Here is an 8,203-nt window from a genome sequence, read left to right as displayed (position 1 = left end):
GGTTAACGTTAATTACAGAGGTTTCTATTTGTGATTTTCTCACAACTTTAATACTCGAGTCTATATGAAAAGAAAGAGACATACCAATTACAACTTGCATCCAGGTTGAGGGAAGACAGTGTGTGTGGGTTCAATGTTATATTATGCTTGATTTGATTTGATTTATTATTGTCACATGTATTAGTGTACAATGAAAAATATTGTTTCCTGCGCGCTGTACAGACAAAGCATACCGTTCATAGAGAAGGAAAGGAGAGGGTGCAGAATGTAATGTTACAGTCATAGCTAGGGTGTAGAGAAAGATCAACTTAATATGTGGTAGATCCGTTCAAAAGTCTGACAGCAGCAGGGAAGAAGTGTTCTTGAGTCGGTTGGTACGTGTCCTCAGGCTTTTGTATTTTTTTCCCGACGAAAGAAGGTGGAAGAGAGTATGTCCGGGGTGCGAGGGGTCCTTGATTATGCTGGCTGCTTTTCCGAGGCAGCAGGAAGTGTAGACAGAGTCAATGGATGGGAGGCTGGTTTGCGAGATGGACTGAGCTTCCTTCACGACTCTTTGTAGTTTTTTGCAGTCTTGGCAGAGCAGGAGCCATGCCAAGCTGTGATACAACCAGAAAGAATGCTTTTTATGGTGCATCTGTAAAAGTTGGTGAGAGTCATAGCGGACATGCCAAATTTCCTTAGCCTCCTGAGAAAGTAGAGATGCTGGTGGGCTTTCTTAACTATAGCATCGGCATGGGAGGACCAGGACAGGTTATTGATCTGGACACCTAGAAATTTGAAGCTCTCCACCATTTCCACTTCGTCCCCATTGATGTAGACAGGGGCATGTCCTCCATTATGCTTCCCAAGTCGATGACTATCTCCTTCATTTTGTTGACATTGGGGGAGAGATTATTGTCGTTGTACCAGTTCACCAGATTCTCTATCTCTTTCCTGTACTGTGTCTCGTCATTGTTTGTGATCCGACACACTATAGTTGTGTCATCAGCAAACTTGAAAATCAAATTGAAGGGGAATTTGGTCACACAGTCAAGGTGTATAAGAAGTAATCAGGGGCTGAGGACACAGCCTTGTGAGGCACCAGTGTTGAGGACGATCGTGGAGGAGGTGTTGTCTCCTATCCTTCCTGGTTGCGGTCTATGGGTTTGGACGTCTCGGATCCAGTCACAGAGGGAGGGGCTGAGCCCCAGGCCATGGAGTTTGGAGATGAGTTTTGCAGGAATAATGATGTTAAAGGCCGAGCTGTAGTCAATAAATAGGAGTCTGACATAGTGGGGGCAAATCTCCCAAAAGTGCTGAACTGGCGGGAAAACTGTTCTAAATCCTGACCGTTTTCTCAGTTCAGCTTCTCACCCGAATCTCCGCACTCTCTGCAATGCAGAGGTCCCAGTTGTGAATATCATTAAACGCTCGGGGGGCAGGGCCAGAGAGCCTGAAATCAGCGGGATGAGTGGGAACCCGCGCAAGTGCACATCGCTGGGAGATCGCGGAAAAGACCTTCCAGCATCCAGATCACGGCCATCAAAACCCCACACACATTGTGGCTCCCACAACCCTCCCCCACACACATCGCTGGCCTCATCACTGGCCCCCACAACCCCCCCATGGCGACATTGCTGGCCTCATCACTGGCCCCCACAGCTCCCTCACACACACTGCTGGCCTCATCGCTGGCCCTCCTCTGTCTCCCCCCACACACAGGCATGGCTGCCTGCTCACCTCATGACCCCATGGATCCGCATAATGCGGGTATGCAATCCCGCCATCCCTTGAACATACTGTCTCACTGCTGCCCTGCAGAGAACTAGCGTTGTGCTGACATGCACAACCCCGGCTTGTGATCATTCCCTGTCTTGAATGGGAGCCTTGAGTATTGCACCCTCCCTGGAGACAGCAGTCTATTGAATGGCAGCCAATCAGCACCTTGAGGGATGAATGACACTCAACTGAATGCAGCCTTCAAAATCTCTCACAAGTATTTGTTGCCAACTGGCCCTTGACTGGCCACACTCATGGTACCTGCACTCCCCTGACCAGCCACACTCACTGCACCTGCACTCCCCTAATAAGTCAGAGCTGTTTATAAGCTGCAGGAATGGACACACAGCCAGTCACGCCACAAAGATGGCTGCTCGTAAACCAACTCCCAGATTTTCAGAGGCAGACCAGGAGCACCTGCTAGATGCCGTGGAGGAGAGGCATCAACGTCTGTTCCCCGGCCAGGGCCCTAGCCCAAGGGGTGCATCTGCCACGGCATTGTGGGAGGTGGTGGCAGAAGCGGTGAATGCCAGGAGCCTGACACCACGCTCTGACAGGCAGTGCCGCAAGAAAATGTGCGACCTTCTGCGAGCAGCAAGTGTGAGTGAGCATCCCACTTGGAACCCCCCACATGCTCAGCACGGATCTCAAACCCTGCTTAGACACCTGAAGGACAAGTACCCCTTCCCCCAGGAACAGAATCTAATCCCTTCCCCTCCCCCTCTACGAGCACCCTTCAGTGGTGACCGCTTTCCCCAAAACCGTCAGCACAACGCCTGAGACACAGGCACGCATTGTGCACCTTGCACTGCAATATGTTAATGCTTGCTATCCATCTTATGATCCCTCAGGAAAAGAGCATCCACAATGCATAGGAAACGACACAGACTGGTGGTGGTGTGCCTGACCTGCAGCAGCTGAGTAGCATGGAGGAGCGTGCCATGGAGCTGGCAGGGGGTGATGGGCCATCCCAAATGGTCACCAACAGCCAGGTCGGCGTCCAGCATGCAAGTGAGCAGAAGCGCACCCTCAACCTTGGTCCTCATCTAAGTATGTGCGATGCTGCATGGAATGTTTTATTTCCCTCCCTCTAATGTGTGTTATTTTTTCCAGCTCTGGACCCAGAGGAACCCGACCCTTCGGGTGTTGCCGCCGCCCCCGCTGCTCTGGGGCAAACTGCACACGACTCCCTGGATGACATCTCGGAGGGAGGCACTGAGGAATCATCCGAGGGCAGCACCACTGAAGCGTCACCGGCATGTACTAAACAACCACCAACACAGAGATGAACACCACGGTTGGTACCTTTAGGCTTCTGGGTCACAATCTGGTGAGCACATCACAACCGCTGATGCACATCGGGTGGAGATGGGCACATCCGAGGGCTCGGGCACACGGAAGTCTGCTGGAGGCCAGGATTCAGCTGTCCCCAAGCCAGCTGCTGGGCCTCTGGGTTTGTTCCTCTCAAGGCTGGTGGAGATGCATCAGGAAACCCGGGGAGTTGTGAGAGGGCTGTCAGCAACCATGCTGCGACTGCAAGGCTGTTTAGGGGAAGTCAAACAGAGCGCTGCTGCAGGAGGTGGTGCCGACACAGCGTGAGACCCAGGCCAACACTGCAAGCGTGGCGACTGCGGTGGAAACTCTGGCTCAGGGGTCTGTCCTCATGCGTGACAGAGTCCAGGCCATCCTGGAGACACCACGGGCCTCAGGAGAGTGTGTTTCCGGCATGCAGGAGGCACAGTGTTCGATGGCCATGGGTCTCAGGGGCATGTGGGAGACACTGCTGACCATGGCTGGGACTCTCGCTGGCATTCTAGAGACACAGCAGGCCTTGGCTGTGAGCCTCGACAACTTAGTCCAGGGTCAGAGGACTACTGCTGAGGGGCTCCAGAGCCTGGCTCGCTCACAGAATGCATCTAGGCCTCCAGGACTGGCAGAGCCAGGTGACGCCTGAGCTTCTGGAGCACAGTCCAGCTACCCTGGCATCCCATGGAGTGCCCCGGGGCCTCTGGGCACCCCAAGAGAGGAGTAGGGGCTTGAGCCCATGCTGGAGTCTTCCACCCAGGAGATCCCGGACATCCAGAGATCTACTGATTCCTCTCATCCTCACACCAGGGCATCTCAGGGCCAGTGAGATGAACAGGGTGGCACCGAAACAGTGCCATCAGCAAGTCAGCCGGGGCCCTCCAGGTCTCGGCCACACAGGGGACGACTGCCAAGGGCATCACAGGCAACAGGGCGTGCATCACAGCTGGACACCTCCACCTCCGATGTGCATCCTGGGGTAGCACCTAGAAGAAGCAGCGGACAGCACAAAGTTAAAAAAGTTGTGGTTTACAAGAGGGCATGGGTGCAGGTCAGCATTAGTCAGGGTTTGGTAATCATTTATGTTAAGAGCACAATAAACTGTTAATTGCACATCATGCTGTGACTAATGTGTCTCTGATTCTCTTCCCACCCCCGCCACAGCTCAATGTTCCTGACTCAGTGTCTCAGTGTTCTTGACTCCCAAACATAGAGGTGCTGTCTGTTGAGCCTTGCAGACTCAGCCCATGTTTCAGAGTGCCTGCCCTACCTTCCCCAACATCCACCAGACCCTTGGTGCAAGTGCCCCCCACTCTCTTGGTCAAAGAACATGTGTTCCCAACCCTTGCAGCTACATGGGCCAGGGTGGCAGCGTGCGTTCGGAGTACAAGTAGGAATCATACTTGAATTTCACCAGGGGCGGGATCCCAGTGAGCACAACAGCGAGTCGTCATCATCCTCCAGCCTTCAACCAAGACTCACAATCATTGCCAGCACAGGCACATTAACAGGGTCGGATGTTTCTGGGGGATAGGGTGGTGGGATGACAGGAGCAGGGGAAGGGTGATGTGGTGGTTTGAGGGCCCAGGTCAGTTTGAAGGGGGAATAGTGGCTGCACTTGCTTCTGGGGTGTGGCAGATGTGTGTTGGTTGCAACCCCCTCACTGCACAGCGCCAGCTAGGTGAAGCGGGCGGCAATCAGGGCATCCTTCACTGCCCTTCCTTGCCGACACCTGCCATCGCCGCCCGCCATCTTTCCTCTGGCTCTTCATGTGGTGGGGTGCCCACCTTGCCCCTTCTCCGCCCCTCCTCCTCCTGCTCCAGCTGGTCTCCCTGCTGCTGGGCGATGTTGTGAAGAGCGCAGCAAACGATCATGATGCGTCAAGCACACACAGGGTCATACTGGAAGGCCCCCCCCCAGAGCGGTCCAAGCAGCGGAACCGCATCTTCAGCAGGCCGAAGCACTGCTCAACGACAGGTGGTTGCATGGGCCTGGTTGTAGCGGGTCTCCACCTCGGTCTGGGGCCTCCGCACAGGCGTCATCAGCCATGACCTTAGCGGGTAACCCTTGTCACCCAGTAGCAATCCCGGGAGCCTGGGCTGGTCTTCAAAGAGCCCAGGGATGTCCAACTGCCGGATCACAAAGCTGTCATGGACACTCCCTGGGTGGCGTGCATCGACCTGCATGATCTTGAGCCAATGGTCGCAGACAATTTGAACGTTCAGGGAGTGGAACCCCTTCCGGTTCACATATTGCTGCGACCCTGCATGGGGGGCCCGCAAGGCAATGTGCGTGTCATCCACTGTGCCCTGGGATCCCGATGATAGAGGCGAAGCCAAGAGCCTGGGCCTCCTGCTGTGCACGGCCCACATCGAAATTAATGAACTGCCCTGCCTGGGAATGCAGGGCATCTGTGACCTGCCGCACACATCTGTGCACGGAGGCCTGGGATATACCAGCTACGTCGCCACTGGGAGCCTGGAGTGATCCGGAGGCATAGGAATTGAGGGCTGCCATTGCCTTCATGTCCACAGGAAGCGGGTGCCCGCCGCTCCCCCAAGGTGCCAGGTGTGAGAGCACCTCACAAATGTGTTGCACCATGGTCTTGGACAGGCACAGCTGGCGATGGCACATCTCCTCCGAGAGGGCCGCGAAGGAATTGCGGGGCCTGTACCTCCTTGGCCTCGGCACCCTCCGCCTTTTGTGCACCCGCTCGGGAACCTGCTCACCCACCTCCTGGCCCTCAGCGACAGCCCCCTGCCCTCCTTCCTGAGGGTCTGGTGGTGGCTCCTCTTGCGGTGGTCTCTTCACACCCGCCGCCTCCTCCTCCTCCTCCACCCCTGCTGCCACCAACATGGCCAGCTCCAGATCGAGCAAACCGTGATCCATCTGCACAGTGGGGTTTGGAAAGAGCATAGAATGACAGAATATTCTCATTGGCTGCATAGACCCAGCACCACCCCAATCCCTCACTTGGGCCAGAATCCCCACTTGGGGGAGCTGGCAACCCCACACAATCCATGGTGCCATGCGTGGCCCGATTAGGATTCCCATCATGAGAAATGCTGGCACAGATTATGCAGGTTGGTGTGCAGCTGTGGGCAATGCGCACCCTTGAGCCATTGCTATGTGTGCAACTGCAGCATCTGTTACAGGCATGTGTTGCTGGTCCGTGTCACAGGACAGGGACAGACTGCAAATCAGCACCAGATGTGTGCCCAGTGACAGCAGATTCCATGCAGTCCATGTCTGAACCTCTGCACCCCGGCCTGGAGCAGCAGCTGCTTCATCTGGTTCGGCCTCAGTCAGCACATGGTACACTCCTCCCCCACCCCGGAACACCAGCACTTAGTAGAGCCTCGGACCACATCCCGCTGAAAGACAATGCCACTGCAAAGTGCCGTGGAGGGGGAAGCGGGAGCAGGAACCCTCGCGGCTGCTTCACACACTGCGCTTCAGCGCTGCTTGGAGGGGGGGTGGGCGGAGAGCGGGATTCCCTGATGGAACCTCACCCAGGGAGGTGTGAGAAAATGGAAGCCCCCCGACCATCGCCACCCCCCCCCCCCCCCCCCCCCCACAAATGTCACTGGTCAATGGGCCAAAATCTGAAGGCAGCAGGAGGAAGGCCACCAGGCATCTCCAGGGCCTGCCTGCAACGTCCCCCGCACTCCACTAGCAGCACTTACCTCCTCACGCCAGTTCAAGGCTGCCATGCCAGGTTGCGACTTTTAAATGCCTGTTCTAATTCGCGCCAAAATTACATCACGCCAAAGCGGTGGGAGACGCAGATGTGGGTGGAGATTGCCGTGTGGATTCCGATAATGGCATGCAAAGGTATGTAAACTCATGCTAAAAGGCAGCCCGCTGGTTTTCAGCGTGTTCCCGGTGGCACCATTTTTCTCCGGCTGGGAGATGCACTGTCGGGGAACCCACGAAATGGCCGACACACGCATCTCCCATCCCAACCCGTGAGAAAAGTTGCGGGTTGCAATGGGAGAATCGCGGCCTCTGCTTTTGTTATCTAGGTGTTCCAGAGTGAGTGTAGGGCCAGGGAGATGGCCTCTGCTGTGGACCTGTTGCGGCGATAAATGAACTGTAGTGGATCCAGGCAATCTGGGAGGCCATAATTGATTCGTGCCATGACTAGCCTTTCGAGGCACTTCATAATGATGGATGTCAGAGCCACCGGAAGATAGTCATCAAGGCACACTGCCTGAATTTCCTTCGATACCGGGATGATGGTCGTCTTCTTGAAGCAGATAGGGACCTCAGATTGGTGTAAAAAGAGGTTTTAGATGTCTGTGAATACCCCCACCAGCTGGTCGGTGCAGGATCTGAGTGCATGTCCGGGTACCCCATCCGGGCTAGTCAATTTATACACTGCCAGCAATCCATTGTTGAGTGGCCCATTCCTCTGCTGTAAATTTTGCATACAAAATTGAAGTTGAAGCTACGATGTTAAATCTAGAGAATGATGTTGCATGAAAACGAATAAATCAGCAACATCCTATCAGTTTTAACTATGTCAACTGCTTCAACAATTGAAATATAAAGGCCAAGTTTCATCCTCGGCCTCTGTGAACTATTATGCACCAAAATGGCACACCATCTAACCAAGGGGCCTTCTGGAGCTCTGCAATGAAACTTCATTAGAGAGCAAAAAGGGATTTGTTTGCCCTCAAATAGGGAGCCAATCGCTTCTCGGCCTTTTGGCTAAGATCAAGTGTAGTATGGATAGGATGCTGCACTCGGTTGAGGTCATTAGGTTACACTGAAGCTTCATATGTTTCATATGAAGCAATTTTTAAAAGCGGCATCTCGGCCTTTTGGCTAAGGTGCAAATGAGCTCAAGTATTGGAGGAGGTATTACTTTCCCTTCTCCAATCAGCTTGGCTCATGTAGAGCAAGCCCAGGACAGGGTGATTTGGTTGCTCACCCTGTCTTGTCAGCCTGGATCGGAAATGTCTCAACTTGTTGAGACTCTGAATTGGATTTGATTTGATTGAATTGGAAAAGTATAAAAAAAAATAGGGAGCCAATGGACTTGAGTGGGTTAGACCCTTATCAATTGATCTCTTCCCCCCCCCCCCCCCCCCCCCCAGTGCCGTGTTCTTGCAGTCAAATTCCCTTCACAACTTCC

General features: G+C 54.2%; 1 pseudogene; it reads left to right on the top strand.

The window, feature by feature from the left end:
- Window positions 1-7,756: 7,756 nt before the first annotated feature.
- On the top strand, window positions 7,757-7,960 carry LOC144496236 (U2 spliceosomal RNA; annotated as a pseudogene).
- Window positions 7,961-8,203: the final 243 nt, after the last annotated feature.

The sequence above is a fragment of the Mustelus asterias genome, chromosome 7 (genome assembly GCF_964213995.1).
Source record: "Mustelus asterias chromosome 7, sMusAst1.hap1.1, whole genome shotgun sequence".
In the NCBI taxonomy this organism is placed as follows: domain Eukaryota; kingdom Metazoa; phylum Chordata; class Chondrichthyes; order Carcharhiniformes; family Triakidae; genus Mustelus; species Mustelus asterias.
Note: the sequence above shows the minus strand (reverse complement) of the source record. Positions and strands in the feature narration are given on the sequence as shown.